Source organism: Solea senegalensis, linkage group LG10, assembly GCF_019176455.1.
Source record: "Solea senegalensis isolate Sse05_10M linkage group LG10, IFAPA_SoseM_1, whole genome shotgun sequence".
In the NCBI taxonomy this organism is placed as follows: domain Eukaryota; kingdom Metazoa; phylum Chordata; class Actinopteri; order Pleuronectiformes; family Soleidae; genus Solea; species Solea senegalensis.
The window spans coordinates 10,423,930-10,445,610 of record NC_058030.1 but is presented as its reverse complement, the minus strand read 5'-3'; the positions used below and the strand labels follow the sequence as shown (position 1 = coordinate 10,445,610).

Below are 21,681 nucleotides of genomic sequence, written 5' to 3'. Positions count from 1 at the left end.
AAATGTTTGAGAATGCTCATGTCAAAATTGCAATCTGTCAAAACAGCTTCAAACATCAATTCGGGCACAGATATTTTGTTCTGAGGCAGAGTCTACATGGTTTTTTTTCAATATCAATGAAGATTGCGGTGTAACTTATTTGATTTTTAGGCGCTGATACAAAGTTATCCTTCGGCACAATCAGAATATGATTATCTACTTTTGACAACTTGTATTGGAAACAATAGGATCCAACTCAAGGGAAATCTTCCCTAATTGGACAAAGAATGATGTGCTGCCCTTAAGCATGAGAAACCAATTATGTGGCTGGTACTGAAAATAATCAGCATGCGCCGCTCAACCATTCTTTTGAGGAGAAATTCATGCAATTCCACATCACGCAAAGAGTCAAAGCATCTGATGACATCTGCTTTTTGAAGATTGACAGGGCAGCATGTTTGATATTGAACCACTGTGATGAAAAACACGCAAGGGCTCAAGCTGATTGTATGAAAACAGTGTTTAAAGCCTGGACGTGGACGTGAGCCTGCCGTCTAAAATCTTTGACACAAAATTCATGAGGCAAAAACTGGATTTTTCTTTTATCTCTGAACAGAAACAATTAAAAGCACAGTGAGTCATCTCATATCACACACTCCTTCCCTGTCTTTACAACATGGATGTAGCTTCGTGCTGGTCAAGTCAAATGGGTTATGTATGCATGAAGGAGTGTAAGCCATTGAACATAAAGATTTCTCATTGGAACTCAATGAGGGGTGTCCTTTTATTGTTCCTATGCAACTGATGAAGCATTCTGATGCCATGCATGATAGTTATCCCGTGTTGGAGAAAAGAAGAATGGGTTTCCTCCTTTCAGCGGCGTGTGTCCATTTACTTCATCTTACATTCGGCATCTGGTTGCGATTTTTGTCATTTTTTGTAGCACAGAATAATCATACTGTAGTTATGCAAACATGGCTTGTTTGACAAAATGTTTCTCCGTTGATACTAAGAGTATCATACTCATCTGAAAACAACGTGTCAATGAGAGTTTGAGAAGTGTGACTTTCTATGGGTCCATGGTGTTTATAGTGGTTACACTACATTTCTATTTCACGGATTTGTTCATGGAGAAAAACGAGTATTGTAAATGTGTCACAGCACAGAATAATTTGGTGAGATATGGCACGAGGAACTGTTAACACCAATAATAGCACGTATGCATTATTTTGCTGCAAACAAAGTGCCATTTTGGTGAGTTGGTGCAAAATAACAAGAGGACACAGGAGGAAAAATAAAATGCTTTCCCTTTGAGGCATGTCCTAGTCCTTTTTAGGATGGCAGCAATAACATCTAAGTGTTAGCAAATGCACTGATGATTTTAATGTAAACATGTACTTGCGAAACTGTACTTATACTGCACCAAGAGTGACTCACCATTTGCAAAATGCTCTATTCAGGCTGAGGCATTGTGAGCGTGGCTACTACTCCCTGTTGGCACCTTCTGGCAGCACTGAAAATACAATGAAAAAGCCCCACTAACTCGCCTGCATGTCTCATACATCTTCAGTCATGCAGAAGGCCGTCCGTCAGTTTTACTGCACATCGGCTTCCTCTCAACGCAGCATCGATGACTGATGGCCCTAAGTGCAACTAGATAACTGCGACAGAAGATGATAAAAATGTGAAAACACACATCCCAGGCAGGAAATTGGCCATTTTGGAGCAACTGATGCTGAGAGGCTAAAGTGATTTCACTTCCTGTAATGCTCCAGCCTTGAAAAGTGGAAATGTGTGGTCATCCGTGGGCAGATAGATATAGTCCACTTGACATATTACTGAGATACAATAACCTAATAGATTTCCCTTTTTTTTTTGTCCTTTCTTCACTTATGTCTTTCTGTTGCAGATTTAAACCTAACACAGTCATGTTTTGGTGAAGACGTTTCAGTCAGTATTCTGACCATCTGCAGCAAAATGATAAAGACAAACAGCAGATAATAATAACCCATAGAGGAACAATAAAACAATAACCCACAACAATAATGAGGACATGTGAATATCTGTGTTGGTTATGAGTAAATACCATCATGATACCTGAACATGTGGTTTTATGTTCTAATTTCTTTTTTCTTCTCACCTTCAACAGTTTTACCATACACAGTGTGTCAAAAATAATAAACTGATTGATGGATGATGATGATGCCACAGCTTCTCTGTCAGGAATGGATGCAAATTGTCGTGGTCAGCAGGTTAAACCATTCTTTTTATGGCGTACAATCAAGAACTTGCATTGCGCGACATCTAATCTGATATAAAGGATGCAAATCACACTAAATGAACTCAGATAGGCAATTCATCAGCGCACAAATAAGATTTAATGGATCACATCTCCAACTTTTTATTTTTTTAATTTTTTTATCGCACATCCAGGCACAAACCTCGATCGCGGATGAAGTCTCTCGTAGTTAAAACCAGCACACAGAATCTGTGTACAAGTGGGTGTACAAATCACTTTAGTGCTGATTAATATTTCATCTGTGTGCTGTCAGAAAGTGCTAGTGGTCCAGTGTTTATCAAACTGCATTACCTCTGACAACGCAGGGTCTGCATCGCTGAAGTGGATTTACTTAGCTGCTCCAGTAACACATTCTACAGTTGATTAGGGAAAGCAATTTAAAAATGAAAACAACTTTGTTGAATATGTGTTGGGAACAAAATGTACTAAAAAAAAAAAAACCTTGATTGGATTCATAACTCGCTGAAAAGTCGGAATCTGAGTAAGAGACCAGGAGGAGGTGAAGGCAGTAAAAACCTGATGAGGAATGCAAGACCAGTCCACCAGACAGGAAAGGGAAATGTGGTCGAACTTACAAACAACATTGTAAAGTACAGCAGTCAGACTGGAGAGATGGAACACAATTAATTCAATTTTTGTGCCTCATTTCCCTCCTTGCACGTTTGTTTTTTATAGATATACCAGTCGGGGAATCCCCCGGTGAAAGATTGTGTAATATGTGACTGCTACCGTTGCCAGTCACTCACATATAGTGTGAGCTCAATTCTGCCAAACACAGGGGTGCAAATCACGGCGCGTTCACTGCTCAGCCATCAAACGTCTTTGAAAGTCGCGTTTGAGTTGAACTGATGGGAACATTTGGTTGTGGTGCAGTGATGTTGACTAACACAATGAAGTGTTTGAGGCCTGTGTTGTAACTGCTACAGAGTATGTGCGATGCTGTCATGTTATTTTGTGCATAGTCTTCTTGACGAATTGTTGACTGATCTAAATGTGCGTTAGACAAGACAATCCAGTGCATTCAGGCACACTGAAGAAGGGGGATGATGTTAGATTTGGCCACCAAACACCAAGGCTGTACACTCCTCATGAGTCCAGAAGTGCAATAATACTCACAGGTAGTAATTGCGGGCCTGCTGATATCACAGAGCTGCTGGAGCTGCTTACAGTGCAGAAGGCGGGAGGCTGGAGGTGTGAGGTGTGCAGCGTCTCCCTTTAATCCACATACCCTCACAGCATTCCCTCCTTAATTGATCAGCCACCTGTGAGAACCAAGCAACAGAGCAAAACTTACTCCCAGTCTAACACATTAGAGGTAATTTACTCATGTGTTTCACATTCGTATACATGCATTAAGTGTTGTACTGTTTTATAATGTTGTTTACAAAATAAGGTAATTTCTTAAGTAAAGGGTATCTTTAGAGCTAAGGCAATATCTTTACATCAATACAGTTCATGCTGCGTTAAAATCCCAACCCATGCCTCCCCCGCTCACTACTCAAGTCCTGTGTCCGGCTCAATTATTTGGAGATGGACATTGAGGAAGCTCCCGTTTGAGATGGAGACTCACTCACAGAAGTGAGCAAACACTGCACTTGTCTCACTACATGTCTGTACTAAAACTGAACTTACATCATACCCGCTATTCTGAGTTTGTTCTCGTCTCTGCATTCATTCTTTCTCTTTGCTGTTTCAGTTGTAACATCCAACTGACTGAGTTTAGCGCTTGTTAAAATATATTGTTTTCTATGGAGACACAAGTGGGATATTTGTAGGGGTGGAGATGGAGCCAAACAGTAATATCCCTGGTTGTGAAGAGAGGAGGTTGGAGGAGCACCTGGACATGTCGCCCAGCCCTAGTATATCTACTGTCAGTGGGAGTCAGTGACTGGCCACATGCTGGAGATCAATGTGTGTTTGTAAACTAATCTCATAAAGTCATATTTTTGGCTCAATTAAAACCAAAAAACAAACAGACTGGACTGATGGAAATAGACTGGAACCTTCTGTTCACTCTTCTACAAGATTATAGACAAACAGAACAGATGAAAAAAGCCATGCTTGTGGAAATTAAAGGAGGCAGTTTAGCCAATAGTTTAAGGGAGCTGACCAAGATGAGCAGGTGTATGAGGTCTTGATGATTATGGTGCTGATTATTATCTAATGCATGCTCACTACCAGAAAACAAAACCAACCACTATCACATAAACACAGTTATATGCTTCAAGACATCCTAATAGCTCAGGTTCAATTATAAGTACATTTAAAAGACTGAGATACAATAGGAAACAGCTGGTTTTGTCATAAAGTAATACAATTTACAATCGGAATTATGGGGATTGAAAACATAAACACAACATGAAGGCGTGTGCTCAATTTTCACAACCAAGAACCTCTTCACAAAGGCGAACAACCGTGTTTCAGCTTTACTTTTGAGTTTCACATCTCTGCTTGCTGCCAGTAATAACCACATGCTCCATTTCCCTCTCTGTGGGTGAGAGACTATCAGACTTTGAAATGCCGCAGAGATCTTTAGTGTTGCAGAGGTTGTGAATGTCACAGTTAATTTGTTCCTTCATTACAGAAAATAAACAACCAAGGAGCTTCTGGCAAAGTTATTAATATTCACATTTCCAATAAGTGAGTTTGTATTACAGCCTTTCTCACTATAGGACATGAGCACCTCAAGACGGATTTGGTCCATCAATTTTAGAAGCATCAACAATACCTGTATACAAAAATGAGGAGGTGTTATAGTATTAATTCATTGCTATGTTCTTTAGAGAATGGTAAAAGAAAAAGTCACTTGCCATGAATTTTCCAAATATTTGACAACAGGGCTGACAGTTCGACATGCATGACACGTGTGGAAGCTACAATTTGAAAAGAAAATCAGTGTGTATTGTATGACTGATGAGAACATGACAAAGCCCCAGATTAAGTCATTTCCTCTAAGTGGTGCTAATTATGTGCAACCTACACAAAGGCAAGTTGGTGCAGCAAAAATAATAATATAATGATAAAAAAGGCTACAGAATGTTCATAAACTCCGATAAAGAAACACACGACATAACATGAGAAAACAGTAATGTGAAGGGAAATCAAAAAACTGACAGAGGACTGGAGAGCACAGATAATTGACAGCATGTACATCACATTTGGACATAATACACACAGACAATCAGAGAAGCAGGAAATAAGACAGGTAGTAAAACAAGTAAGAGCTACAGAAGCTAAATAGGTAAATCACCAAATAAGGTCCACACAAATGAAATTCAATTACAAAAAGAAGTTGAGAAATTTCAAAAGGTTAATAATCACAGATTCCCTTCAAGGGTAGATCATGATAATTTTTTTACGCCTGGCCTAGGGGACGCCGGAGCGCAACATAAAAGACGAAATGGAGAATGTAATTTGCTAGGAAGAACGCCATCACCATCAGGAAGTCACCATCAGTTTGGTAATTGCTATAGTGCACGCAGTATTTATTAGGGTAGTGTTACTTAAAGATACATTTTTAGCCACTTGCCTGATTGGTTGTCTGATTGAGCACTGGAGAAAGAAAAAGTCTTACTGTGGTTACTGTGTTGTTTTATGAAAAATGCTCTAATGGTTAGCAATCTTGCCTTTGCAGCAAGAAGACCTGGGTTTGTGATCGGGATGGAACGAAGGAATTAGCATGGATTTTGCATATTCTCCCCGTGTGTGTGAGGGTTTTCTCCGAGTTCTCCAGTTTCCTCCCATAGTCTCATATTTATATGAAGCGCTTTTCTAGTTTTGATGAATCACTCAAAGCTGCTTCACACGCCAGGTTTTTTTTTTTTTTGCCATTCACCCATTCACTCACACTTTCATACAGCGCATCTACAGTATGTGCAGCACATTTCCTGTCAGTCATGTTTCATGCCCATTCACACGCTGCCAGCACAGCCGTCAGGAGCAAGTGGGGTTAAGTGTGTTGCCCAAGGACACATCAGCATGTAGACTAGCGGAGCCGGGAATCGAACCCACAACCTTCACGTTGAGACTCGCTCAACCACTGAGCTGCTGTCGCCCTTGTGTGGAGGATGAAGTGGTAGAAGATGAATGAATGAATGGAACACAAACTAGGTCCTGTCATACATTAATAGAACTTATCTAAAAGTGATGGAAAATTCATTAAGTTAAAATATTCTCTTCGTACCCACAAATCTCCACTGTAGCATGAACTATTGCTCGCCGTGATTCGAGGTGAGATAGGTGTGTTATCCAAACTAAAGAGGCCTCACGGCTGTATTCAGGCGGTGATGGCATTACTTGCTGAAACAGCGAACATATTACGCTTGACTTCCCTTTGATAATGCAAGAGCAACTGAAACCTGAAAGTCAGCTCCCCATTAAAACTGCTGCTGGGTATTTTAAGAGTGAAGCAGAGCCCGATAGGGGAATTGAGCCACTGTTTCCCAACTTGAAAGACGTCAGCTTGAGCTTGCAAAAAATTATTCCTGCCACTCCGTCACACTGACAGGACCTCCGAGAATATCACTTTTACTACCCCTACTGCACCACCTCTACCACAGCATGCAGAGTAGCAAGAAGTTACCACATGTTACTCTGTAGCTGATAATGAAAGGCAACAAGGACCTGTCCGACGTATTTATAAAATGTCAGTCAAGCAGACAATATTACCACAATCAGAGTAACCTGATAACAAGCCTCTTCTCAGCAACCTTGGAATGCACTGTTCACACAAATCTAGTTGTTCTAGAACCTGAACCCCATGTAGAAAAGTGGGTACTGGAGGGAAAGTGGATAAGTCACTGATAAACACCATCTACCCAACAGTCAAACTTTTGAAAATGGTAAACAGGGAACCAAACAAGTGGAAAATTGGAGCATGTTAGACGAACCTACCAGCAAGCTTAAAAATGCAATTTCAAGGTTAAGTGTGTGATATAGAGAAAAATAATGTATGCATAAGTCAATTATGGATTAGCATCAGCCAAGCAAAAAATGAAGAAGAAAAAAAAAAAATTCAAACCAACTTTTTTCAGTTTAAACCATGTGCTATGGTTTTACAAATCATCTCCTTGAGCATGCGTCTTTGCTACTGATAGCTTGAGACTTTCATCCCCTCCATGTCTGTGACAAGATTAGGCTATCTCTCCTTGTGCACATGGATGACTGACTCCTTGGGGCTGGTCGCATCACTCCTGCAACCTCCTCCCTCATCCCAAAGCAGAAAACATTTTTATTTTCAAAAGGATTAGGTCTCACCACAGGCCACCTGTCAGGCAAAAGCATCACCCGCATGGCACAAGCTCCCCAGGCACACAGCAGAACATATCATGGCCTCGGTGACTAACAGGAATCCCCGGGAGTTTACCTCACAGTGGCATGGCAGTGGGTAACACATTTGCTACTTCTTTATAGCATCTTTCACCTGCCCACATCTAAAAAAAATGTATTTCACACTGTACATAGATCTGTGGATGGAGCAGGAAGCTAAACTACTTAAAACAACCTGAGAGCAGCTTCATCGGATGAGAGAGGTTGAAAGTCCCATATTTTAAAAATAGAGTATTACTTAGGAACAGCTAAATAAACACATACAAATAAATTAAGAAATTAATTAATTCATTAAAACATATTAAAGATGAAAGCTACTAGTAGATGTCAAAATAGCAAAAACAAAGTGAGTTGAGTTGAATAGGTTCATCATGTCAGCTGTAAAGCCTATACTTTCACAATCATATCAATGCTGAGCATGAGACGGCATAGGGAAGATTTACCTCCTGCTCAATTTATTAAAATGAGTCTTAGAGGAGCCTCTGAGCAAGATGTGAAATAAAACACATTTACTGACCCAGTAAAGGAAAAATCAACAATACAGCACACTCATGAGTCAGTGATATGCAGGCAGTAACCATCCAATGTATGTAAAAGCAGGATTACCTGAGATTAACCAGGATTGGTCTGACAGCGTTTAGTGAGTATACAATTATTTCTTAAAAATCCCAATGGGAAATTTCTATTTGTTTTCATAATCATTTGTATTTTATATGATGAATAGGTTTTGTTTTTTTCTGATCTATTACTGACATTATTTAAGCATTTCACAAAAAAAAATAGTTTGCCAGTTATCATGCTTCATGTTATTTGTTTTTATACATTATATTTAAGAAACATTTCACCTTTTATGACATAGCATTGGGCCAAATGAGAACAAAAAAGATTGTATTTTGGGTTAATGCCTTTGTTCTGTTCTAAAGTGACTTGAGTTTCTTTCCCACCAATGCATTACATGTACTGCTCACTTCCCATTCCACCTCAAAAAGAATAATAAATAAATATAAAATCTCAAAACTTGTCATTGTGCCATGGAGGTCATGGTTGTGCTAAAATAAATAAGTAAGTAAATTTGAATCCCCATTTCACCAGGAAAAGGAAGCTGGACACTTCTTGCTTTGCATACTTTTATCCCAGTCAAGTCAAGTAGTCAAGAAATTGCCTTTTATACAAGAATGGGAGAAAAAGCTGAAGGCTACAGGATAATAAGAGTACTCTCAACCTTGACATTCTGTATTCTGGACTCCTCAGCCAGCAGTCACAGTACACTGAAAGTCTCTAAATTTAAATGAAATAATGGGTAATTTAAGCAAGCTAGAATAATTGCACAATGTTACAATACATAAATGCCAAGACATGCGTCTTGGGTCGAGACCACCAGGTCCTTGCTTAATGGAAAAGAGGGTCAAGATCCTCCATCTTTCACACTCAGGTGTGAAAATGACCTCAGTGGTCACTTTGTTACATGTGACCCCATCAGTAAAGCCAGGTTCCCCTCCTCCTCACTTTTCCCCCTCTAACCCTCTAAGAGGACATTCCTTTCATTTCCCTGTCTTCTTCTGTGGAGGAAGGATACAGACATCTCTCCAGTCTGGCCAAACACAAACATAGCTCCTTCAGTAAAAAGCTACACAGGCCAGCAGAAGCGAGAGAACCCTCTTTGCTGACCTCTGAGCTATTACAAGTCTATCTGCCAAGTCTAAAATTCAAGGAAGCAATAGCATATTATTGAACCGCCACACATCTATCCTGCTTGTATTCAATTGTCAGTTTTTTAACTTGTGGTCAAGCTCATACATTTCTTCAATCGGCCCAAAAGGGCACATGTCACCCCTCGTCCTCTGGCTACCCTTAGCTGCCCGCATCAAATTCAAATCACTGATGGTAGCCTACAAAGTGCTTCATGGGTCTGCTCCCACCTACTTAAATGCTAAAGGCTTATGTTACCCCTCGACTACTCCGTTCAACAAGGGATTGTCGTCTGGTGGTGCCAACACCCCCCGCAAGACAATCCAGACTCTTTAAATGTTTCGTTCCACGCTGGTGGAATGACCTACAGAGCGCTACCAGAACAGGGGCATCCCCATCTATCTTCAAGAAGCTCTTGAAAACCCAGCTCTTCCAAGAGCATCTTCTGTCCTTGCACTTACCCTACCCCACCCTACCCTCACCCTCTATCAGTCCACTGTTCTATCTAGTAGAGTTATTTCCAAGACTACTACTTCTATGTAGCTTATTCCTCTTTTGTAAGGTGCTTTGGATAAAAGGGAACTAGCATGTAAGAAGCAGCACATATACAAATAAAGTCAAGTAACACAAGCAGCGTAATATGGGAAGCCAGTAAAGTTCGGTTGGCTATCAGGATGAAGACCATGCCACTGCTGTGAGATGCTGTAAATGACTGAAGCAGCTATTCCACCTTTAATTGAAAGGAGTACTTTAAATGGTGCAGATAAGTGAGGTGACAAGGGAATGTCACAGGTTTAACTTTGATTAATTGACCAATTGAGCAATCAGTTGAATCAATTACTCCTTTGTCAAAGGCAAATACCAAATTCAATGGGTTTTGTGAACAGTGCTGCTGGAATATAATATGGTTTGTATGTTGTAGTCATTTCCAGGACATAAAAGTCTGAACTTGGTCCTCCATTTGCTCACCTCCTTGCCAATTTCTAAATAATCCATCAAATAATTGTTTCATGGAAGCAAATTCATTGTACAATTATTATGCCATTAAGAGAATGTGTATCCCTGAAAATGATGCCTAAATGGGTTCATGAATCATTCAGGCCAAGATGTTTAAAAAAACAATATGTGGTATATAATTCAGTGTGTTCCTCACAAGGAGAATTTAGCTTTTTAAATTGTTAACAACATTGGAACTGAAATGTCTTGGTTCACGAGACATTTTATGAAATTAGCTCAAATTAATTTACCATAAATCTATAACTGACAGTGCCTCTCTGTAAAAAGTCCAAATATGACATTAAAAGGAAATAATTCATATGTATTGTACAATAAGAATGTATGACTGTTGGAATACACTTTTTTTCCCCCAGTCATTTTCATAATGGTGTCTGTCTCATATAATGAAATAGTGCCCTCACTTACAGTAATTGCAGTCTTGGATGGACAACTATTTCTGTCAAGACATAATTATAATATTAAGAAAAGTTTAGTGACGGGATTGAGTTGCTGAACAATTTTACATTCTAAGCATATATCCAAGGGCAGGGCATCATTTCAGTGGTCATAAAAGCACCAGCATCTCTTTGATGACTGAGTCATATTACTTCACAAGGGGAAGGAATGTCTGATCAAATTAACAGCTGAGTAGAGTGTAATTTTACTATTCATCTCATATTTTGTGGGATTGCTGACACAGGGTATGTGTCAATTTTAACATCAAAATAAAGAAAAACATTTGCTGTGTCTAACTCTAAACCTCCTGACGACATATAGTAGAAACACATAGAAGCCACAAGGCATATTTCCCTGTGACTGGCTTGGACAGCTCTCCATTAGGGTAATCAATGGCAGATGCTACAGGGAAATGAGATAAGTGTAATAAATGGCCTTGGGAAGATTTGCAATTTAGAAGAACATGATTGCACATTTAAAACATGCAATATATATTCTTGTTAATGCAAGACGCTTTATTTATGCTCAGAATATTTCATCAAATGATGACCTGTGATCCTGCAGACCAGCATGCATAACAATGAAGATGACAGGAGACCAAGGAGACTCAGACGTAATACAGGGCCATTACTGCAGAGTGCCAAGTTTACAGCAAACTGGAAACCTAGTGGATTTGCAGTTGTGGGATCAGATGAATTATATATTTATGATATGCAATTTCTGAATTTTACGTCACAGAATGAACAATATACAACCACCAAAGTAGGAGTAAGGTTTTTAATGTGACTCAGTGCTTGAAGTCGCCCAGTACAATACCCACACATCTTATTTGTATGATTTTGAGTACAGGCACTTTTACTCCTCTAATATATTTTATTTACTGAACATTTTCATAATTTAGTGTTATTGATTTAGTAATACTGACAGACATAAACGCCTCATATAGATACGTGGAGTGCTCGCACTTATTTTTTCCCCCACTTCATGCACTGGTGTGACTAAATGTTTCTTGAGCCTTATTTGATTAACTAATGCATCCCGAGACTAATTCACACAGAATATGACAAATCAAACATTATCACTGCAACATAAATATTATAGTAATGCTATTTTTATGAAGAAGCAGAGATACTTAACAGATCAGAAAATGACAAGTATCCCAATCAACATATGAGCATATGGGAAACGGTCTAATTGCTTCATCTCACATCTCCTAAACACAACAGAAAAAAAAAAAAATATATCCACACAAAGGATGAGGATGTGCCAGATGTTTCTGTGAAGCTACAGAACCTCAAACTCCTCACTTTGCAACATATACACCAAGTCCTGAGACGTACTGACTAGTGTTCCCTTTTATATGTGTACTGCAACCTAATGTCATATTCATCACAAGGTACCAGAAGCAACATAATCAAATCTACACCCTGAGGCATTTAATTCACAAATGGATTAAGGAGGGGTCCAAAGAAAAAGAAGTAGAATGAGAGAAATTCTGGAGCGGCAGATGGTGTGAAATGACTTGCGAGTTTGGTGTGAAACAACTTGAGATTTAGAGCGTGACTAACGGAAAATCTTGCCAAAAGCACTTGCGCTTATTTTATAAACACAAATGGGACAAATTGCAATGGTGAAGCATTTTAGGTTCTTGAGATTAATGGTGAATGCTAATTTGTGATTCAAGGAGGCATCCAAACCCTGACTGGCTGGGGCTCAGAAACTGTCTGAATAATTTGAATTAGACAATAGTTGACGATAAAATGCTGACACATGTAGAGCTGTAATAACCGGCTCCTTTTTAGGATTTGGCTCCCTCTGAGCCATTCATTAAACGGATCCGGGTGTGCGAGTCACTTGAGTCACTTGTCTCTTGAGTCGCTTGAGTCACTTGAGTCAGTGTTGCCAAATCGCCGGCTCAATTGTTTGTTTTTCATAGAAGTGTAAGTGGCTTATGATGAGAATGAATGCACTTCCAAATAAATAATTAAGTATCAAGACAAGGTTATCAGTGGCAAACATTTATTTTCAAGTGTGACGGACTCACTCATGGAGCGCCAACCGCTTGTGGTAGCGATTCAGACTTGGTTAGGCCGTAACTGGAGGACTCACACACAAAGCGCTAAGCTTAGCGGTTCAGAGTCAGACTCGACTCTCTCCGGCTTCCTCCGGTTCTACAGGAAATTACGAGTCTGATTGACTCATGAGTGTGTGTGTGTGTGTGTGTGTGTGCTGTGATGCTGAATCATTTGACAGGAGTTCCGGATTCCAGGTTATGCAATTTTAGCAGCTATACTACTGTGGCTATATTGATCTTGTAATGAGTTTGACATGTTTATAAGAGGTATGTTCCCAATGGAGTTTATTGTTTAGTCATAGTGTAGATAGAACTCAATGGATCCGGGTTAATGGAGACCTGAGATAACCCGGAGCCTTTCCTGGGGTCCAAACAAAACGTAATAGCATAACAAGACAATTTACCCATGATATTAAAACAGACAAAAACAAAGAGTAATCTTTTAAGAGGTGTAGCTGGACAATCAATCAGTCAATCAACAACCAACCAACCAACCAATCAACCAATCAATCACAGCCTCAAGAGATCAATTTAGCAGTTGTATTATTGTTATATGTAGATTTCTACTTTAAATATCCATTCGAGCTTCAGAACACTAACTTGGTCATACTGTGTGAAACTAAAAATGAACCACTTAAAATGACTAGTGATTAAATTATGATCACACAGATTGCAGAGTGAGTTTATTGGACCTTGGATCTGAACACTGTGGACCACACAGGAAGACCCCCTGAGATTTCTCCTCCCCTTCTCAATATCCTTATCTGTGATGTGCAACTGATGAACTCATGAAAGACTCTGCAGGTTTTACCCGTATGGATCAACTGACAGGAGGATGGGGCGCTTGGTCCATTTCTCTCTCACGGGGAGATAAGCGCTGTCTGTCAGCTTGATTGACACATTAAAGAAGGCCAGCCTCTGCCATTGTGAACGGACTTGACTTCTAGATCGTCTTTCCCAGCCATTCACTGCACTGGTTGCTAATGTAAGTGAGCAACGCGGACAGACATGTCTGCTTTGTTTGCAGCCATGAATACAGATTACTCTACTGATGCATTCTTAGCACACTGAAACCTAAAAATTGAATAGCAGACTTTCAAGGCCTCAGACAGGTATTTTGAGGCTTAAGAATGGACCACAAAATAATGACTGTAGATCCAGGATGCATGTCTGGAATTAATGATTACAGTGAAGGCATATACTGTAGTAGGCCTGTGATGTTTCACTAAAAATGCAGGCGTTTTAAATATATGACCTTATAACCCACTTGCATGACTGACTTCACACACACCAAACAACAAAATAAATAATGAAACAAAACTGCTTCCAAGTGGCTTTGAGAGAAATCAGTCACACAGTTGACTTCAAGGTATTCCAAGAAAACAAAAGACTATAAATAGCAATGAGAGGCTAAACATCACAAAATGAGGCGGATTGAGAGGCTTTCAAAGTGAAGGCCCAACAGTGGTAGGCAATTTGCCAAAACACCCTTATCCTCAATTCACCACTGCTTAAATGAGCCTTCAATTATTTAGCCAGAGATCAGTGATGAATCAAGAGATGTGCACATTTAAGAACTTTCAGGGTTCTGTATTGCATTTACTTGAGTTTTTAGATTCTTCCTGCTGGAGGACACCACATCAGGTACATTCACATCACATCACAGCCAATGAGGTTTGCCTGACTGGAGCTGATGATAAGTGTTTCAAACCTACACTGTATCCCTCATCAGCTCCTGTTAAAAAGTACATAGTATTACAACAAACACAACATAAAAACGTAAATAATGCAGCCAACACAAAGCCTCGCACATAAAAGGCTGGAGGGTCAGGCAACCGAAAATCACACAGGCAATTTTGCATTTGCCTCTCCATCTTTCAAAAGCTGCACGAGAACGAGCTCAACGGAAGAAGACACAGAAAAGTAATTGGAAATTCAGGCCCACACCAGAGGCCACCATTTATCAGACAGCGATAGGTACAGTAGCATTTTACCCGAGTACTTTTGTGTTGAGAGGATTGATGGTTGCAAGTTGTTTGTTACAAATGGTTCTTGTGATGCAGTTAGACAAGTAAAGTGTATTCACGTGTGGTCAGTCAATGCTTTCATTTAGTTCCTTTTAGTAGGCCTATTATTTGTATGTAAACAAAACAAAAAAAATAACATAACGGCACAAACACTACATATGTGCTATTATATCAAATTGAAGTATTTATTCAGTGTGTTTACATAGCTGGGTCATTACCCTCTGTAAACTGATACTAAGTCATTATAGTTTAATAGTAACATAAACTAGTCTGCATTTTTGTGCAAGCCACACCTCTTTCATTGTGGTCTTTGGGAATACTGTCATGTCCATCATCCATGACTGAGTTGGTTGCAATGATGGAGTGACTGCTGTTTCACGCACCAACTCAGAACTCTTCAAGACCATTTTAGTACATCATGATCCTTTTTGGAATGCACCATGGAATGTAATTGTACATCCTTACTCGTTGGATTGTTTTAGACATGTTTAGCCCTTCTCGTTCTATTTAATTTAGACTAAGTTAAGCTGAAACTACCTCAGCTAATCTCCTCTTGTGAGGGAGGATGCCTTCAGAGCATATCACTTTATAAAAGTGTTTCCTGTAGTGTAGAAACAGAACAATGTTTTCAACCAATCGTTTAATTAGTCTCTCAGATGGTGTAACAGAAAATTGAAAAACATGTCCACCACAATATCTCAGAGCCCGGGTTGTCCTCAGAGGTCCTGCTTTGTCCAATCGGAAGCCAAAGATTCCAATGATATTTACATTAGTGTAAAATCAAAATCCACAGGACAAATAATGGCAGCATGATTTACTATGTTATATAAATAATTTACTCAACTAACGGCTGATGTTATTTAAACCATAAGTATAAGAGAGACAGAACAATTATCTTCTAAGTTATCAATCAACCAAACATTTCTGCTCTATTTATATGTACAATAAAAAAGTCAGATTTGAAAAAACAATTTGTTCACTTTCCTAAAATAATCATCAGTTCATACATGACATGACCTTTTTCTTTCATATACACATTCCTTCAGAAGCGAATCTTTCTTTCCTTACAAGCTTCTTTGTAAGACCCTTTGTCTTCGTGAGTTTTTTTCTAATACTCATATGAATAGATATTGAAAAATTCAATCACTGCAAAATCTGCTTTGTAAATTAAAAGCTAAATGTGCCATAAATTACATCACTGTTGTCATTGAAGGGTGCACTAATGACTGCCATTAATGTAATCAAGAATGTGGTCTTCTTTTAATTGATTTCAAACAGAGTGTGACTTTACCTGTGTGTGTGTGTGTGTGTGTGTGCGTGTGCTTAATTGCCTTTAAAAACTGCTATTTGAAGTTATTTTAGGTCACCGTGCAAAAGTTGTTTTGGAAAACTGTGGATTTTTTTTTTTTCTTGTTGTTCCTCTAGTTTGTTTACAAGCAAAAACGAAATTCTGACCTACATTTTCTGTCCCTCTTTTCCTGTCTTACGTCTACCCATATTTCCTGTTTACTAATATAGCACATGCCATCTGTGAGCCATTATCATTAGACTCCTGACACCCCACTGGCATGCAGGGAGAGACATGATTGAGTGAAAAGGTGCAGACACTTTTTTATTGTCAAGACAGACTCTTCAAGGTGACGGGAGAGGTGTCGGAAAGTTGATTGATTGTGCTCACATTCAATAAAGGCCAATAACACACAGCTGAGTCAAACCACCTGGATCAATATAGTTGCCAGTGTCCCAAATGTATGTTAATTTAGCTTTTCTGTGACAGCGTTGCGTAATCAATCAAACACCATTGGTAATTACTTCATTTACTAATTAGCAGCCATTTTGACTAGACTGGGAGATTAGTTCTGAGGTACCTTCACATCTACGAAGGGGTTGAGTGCAAAGGTTGTGCAACTTGTAAACAATGAACATGCAGGTTTAGCAAACAACAAGTCATCCATCCATCCATTTTCTACCTCTTTATCCTGCATATGAGGGCAATTTAGAGTGTTATTGTAGAGTGTTATTACAGAATAGTTGCATCATATCATAGTTGTATGATATTATTGGTATCGTGTACCATGAATTGTATCATATAGAGAGGTACCCTGTGATTCCCACCCCTAGTCTTGTGTTGAGTGACAAATAATAAACCAGGTTTAAGTGCTCACTGTAAGAACTATTACTGGCAAGTGGTTTGGACATTACAATTGACTACACACAAACCAATATTCAACAAAACTCCTATTGTTCCCATGACGTCACGGCACTGGAAGGTGCAGCTCACCTAAGACCTACTGAAAACTAAAGCTCAAGTTTTCTACCACTATTAGTTTGTGTTGTTTTGCTATCAGATTTTTGCTTATCACTATTATTATTATTATTATTATTCCTATGACTGGGTAAACTTAGAGTCCAACAGCCTGTGGACACAATGTCAAGATATTTATATACCTTACTCAAATGTTCCTAGACACAACTCTAATCACTTATCAACTGCAGGGTAAGCTGACCTTCGGATGGAAGAGGACAAATAAAGGAAAAGCTTATCTTCACTGAACTATAGAGAGTATTTGTAGCTTCTTGTAAATGACAAAAATGACACAGCTTACCTATGATTACCTAAATGATAGGGATTTAGGCTGATAAGCATTATCTTGTTTCTGAGTTGACCTTGCATTATAAGACAATGTTTACCATGGCTAATTCTATGTAAAGGTGTTAAAATGCTTCATAGTCTTACTTTGTACTCTCATCTTTTGTGTTGTTTTCAAAGCTGGAGGGAGTTCTTGTAGGGAGGGGAAGGGGATATTTTTAGCAGGTTCCACAATCCCTCTTGAACATAATACCTTAGTTGCTGTTGAAGCTGCCAACTCATTAGATTGGATGAACGCGCAGTGTCAAACATCAAGATAACACATTAAAGGAATTGAGGCAACACATACACACAGGCCAGATGAAGGACAATTGATTGGCTCGGAATTGGATTGGAAAATCTTTATTGACCCCAATTTCGTACGAACACGAGCCACACACCACACAAATACATACACAGAGTACATAAATGCATAAAAACATCAACACAATGGATGTCATTGTGATAATGTGCAATGAGCCATGTGATCTAATGGCAACTCCGGCTTGTTTAAGAATCGCACAGCTGATGGTACAAATGACTTTCGATGACTTTTTCACTTGGCCCTGACGTAAGCACATAGGCGGTGTTTGGGGATGGTGAGTGTCTCCCTATTGGCTAAAATATACTGTCCAAAATATAATATTAAATATTTTAAGTAACGCAGTGTGATAAAACAAGTGCGAAAAATACATCTTAATGGTATGTTTTGTTTTTTTTAATAAATACATTTTCAAGTAGGCATTGTCGTGACATGAAACAGCACCTCTGCACTTTCCCCGAGCGTTGTTCTGATCGCTTTCCCTTTTGTCCTCTCTAATGTACTGATACAAAAGCTAAACTAAAATCCACATTGTTGGTTTAAGAGATACTGTATACTGTGTGTGTGTTTGTTATTAGCGTGCACTGGGACCTGTTGTTAGGTTGCTCTTTCTCTTCGACTGTTTATCCCCTCCGGGTATGACTAAACTACTTCCATGTGAGCTCGGCTTCCATGTAACTCAAACCCAGCGTATGTGTGAATAAAGTGTTCAGAAAGTTGGTACAAAAAACGTTTGCCCCAAAGTCAAATGCTAATTGCTCCCCCCCCTCCCAGCCCATTGGCAGAACTCTAATTTCAGAATGTGGTGAGGGTCTCCCAGGATGGCCAAAGCCTTCTAAGTGGCCTACTCATCCCTTACCACAGCAGAATGTGAGCACTGGAGGGATGGAGCGTTATGGGGCGAAACATGGGTCAGCACATTTTAAATGAACTGGCTAAGAAACTCCACCACAACACTGCAGAAGAGGGGAGTGTTAAACATTTCTAACAGAGTTGTATTCAATTATTAAATTGCATTAAATGGGCATTTGAACCACCCTAACTGCTTATTGGACAATGGTAGACTGCAGTTGTTCTGTGTGCAGCTGATGAGTACAGCCCATATTTGTGCAATTTAAAAGGGGACAAATAGAAGAAACTACAACAAGGTCAAATAAAATAGTGTCTCCTTTATACTGTCACATCCACTGTGCTGCAAATTATAGAACGTATTTTGTTGGGCACCTTTGTTTTTTTTACTGTTTGCTGAATAGATCTTCAGATTTGCACAGTCACTAAACAAGCCTTTTCGAGGCTCATCAAAGTTATACACATAAAAAAAGAACGTCATTCTTGATCCTTCAGCAACATTTTATTGCAAAAACAAATATATGGTGCATAAACTGTCCAACCCTGTTCAATAGTCACTTAATGCGTCTACTATTAAATTACTATTGAGTATCATAAAAACCTAAAAAATGGAAAGGTAGTCATGCAGCTCAGCTTGATTTACAACAAACCGCAACAGAGAGCCATTTCAGTGACTGCAAATCAAAAACAAAAGTATTGTACATCATATTTGGATTGTGGATGGTACGCAATGACAGGTGTGAATTGTGTCTAATTGTTTTAACTAAAACCGAAAAATAAAATGTCCTCATATTGTAAGCAATAATAAAGTGTCTATTTCAGAAATAAAGAGAAATTATTTTCATCTCATTGATAAGCTTTATCATCGCTCAGACTCCAACTGAAAGGCTCTTTGAGCTGAAAAGTGGACTGTAATTACAAATGCACTGTCAACTGATTCTCAGGAGCCCTGAGGCAGCGAAGCTTTGTTTGGTGCTTTATTGAAGCTTTTGAGGAGGCTGACGCAATTCCCTCTCTACTGTGATGTCACTGATGTTAACTATCTGACTTTTATCTTCTTCTTTTTTTTCATCTTTCGCTGCTTTAGCAATAACTACTGCCTCATTCCCACTATTTAAAGCCTTCTTTATTTCTTTGATTGTAAGGCTACGCTTTGATTTTTTTCATACATATTCCAGTGACTTGTACCCACCGTAAACCTCAATTATGAGATGTGTATATATGTATATATATATATATATATAAATATATATATATGTATATATATGTATGTATGTATGTATGTATGTATGTGTATGTGTGTATATATATATGTATATATACACATATATCAAACAGTTACTGTGTTCTGAAAAAAGTTGTACACAAGTTGTGTTGTTGGTAATGCATGATATATTATTTATTTTTTGTAAGCTGCTCTACACTACAGTTCTTGCCATTCACCCATTCACTCATTCACTCACACTTTCATACAGGGCTGTTTCTATCACTCATCTTCCATACCCATTTACACACTGCCGGCACAGGAGCAACGTGGGGTTGTCTTGCCCAAGGACACATCGACATGTAGACTAGCAGAGCCGGGAATCTAACCACTGAGCTACCGCCGCTGAATAAATAGTTTGTTGATGCCGAGAAATGTAATTGTTTTAAGCGGATTTTTATTGTCTTGTAATTTAAAGTTCTGACGATCAAGATTTAAGATTAGATTCACAGAAAAAAACAAAGAAAGTAAGATCCGGGATTTTCACAAGATTTGACAAGACACAACATCACAATGCAAATGTCATATTTATAATTTGACAAAAAACAGAGGCTTTCTGCTTTTAGGCAAGGCAGCTTTATTTATGTACTCACAGTACCACAGCTATTATATGCAAGAAACAAATATACTGTCTTTGCCCTCCTTTCACTTGAATTTCCTGGACAAATGTGCCTTCATCAGGTGTTGCTTGCGAGTTGAAGGATCATTTAACATTTAAATAAAAAAAAATATAAACAATACTGAAGTTGAGGAGATTACCTTAGTCCAACAAGTTCCTTTCTGATTTAAATGGATTGTGTTTATGTAGCATGTTTCTAGGGTCCAAAACTGCTTTACACTACAATTTGCCATTCACCCATTTACCCACACAGCATATTCTTGTCTTTTATACCCATTCACACGCTGCCGTCAAGAGCAAAATAGGTTTAAGGGCTCTACCATTGACCTATACTTCCCTGCTGTTTCTCTTATACTGTATTTGTTGTGATGCTGTTGTTGATGCCATTGAAAGTTTGCACCTTCTTTACCTCTTCATTTTTGAGCAACTGAGCATAATGTAAGCACGAGGGAAAAGAATCAGAACTGCTGTTGTATCATGGCCTTTTCCCTTTAATTAGCTCCCTTACTTTTCTCTACTGGGAAAATACAACTTTATTGTTTGTATAAATTAAAATTTTAGTGCCATGACAAAGGCCATTAAGGAGACCAGGAGATTTCTCTTGGCGAGGGGTTATGGTGCCTTTACTGCTGGAAAACAAAATTATATGAGGTATGAAATCCCAAACTCCATACAATCACCATTGTATTAAAAATCTCAAGTGACTAAATACAGTATGATGTTTTATGTATACACTATTTAAATGTACGTCGCCATAACTTGGGAATAGTGAAATGGGACCATCTAAATTATAAATAAGCAAAATGCCTACTTTGTTCTTTCACTTTTTTTCTTGTCAACCCCAAAAAATTAGCACTGTGGAGACATACTGTACTATAATCTTAGTTGATGCAGTGGATACCTTCAAACGACTTTAAATATGTAAAGGTTTATTTTCATATTTATAGGGAAAATTACATTAATGTCAAACTACATGAACAGAATAGATAGAAATGGAAAGATTTCAAAGAGAACACCAAGATACAATGGCTCCTCTTACTAGACTTTATTTTATTTCATTTTATTGGGAATTAAAGTTCATCTTGTATTACTTCATTGTAAACCATTTTCAGTTTTTTTATGTGATACTCTATATCCTCATTACCATCAT

The 21,681-nt window shown here is 38.6% G+C and overlaps 1 protein-coding gene across 1 annotated transcript in view; it reads right to left on the bottom strand.

Moving 5' to 3' along the window:
- The window catches only part of lingo1a (leucine rich repeat and Ig domain containing 1a), a 99,031-nt gene that overhangs the window by 51,068 nt on the left and 26,282 nt on the right, over window positions 1-21,681 (bottom strand). The window contains exon 2 of the mRNA XM_044036208.1: window positions 3,395-3,540. The gene's annotated coding sequence lies outside the window, so the exon portion shown is untranslated. The remainder of the gene's footprint in view (window positions 1-3,394; window positions 3,541-21,681) is intronic.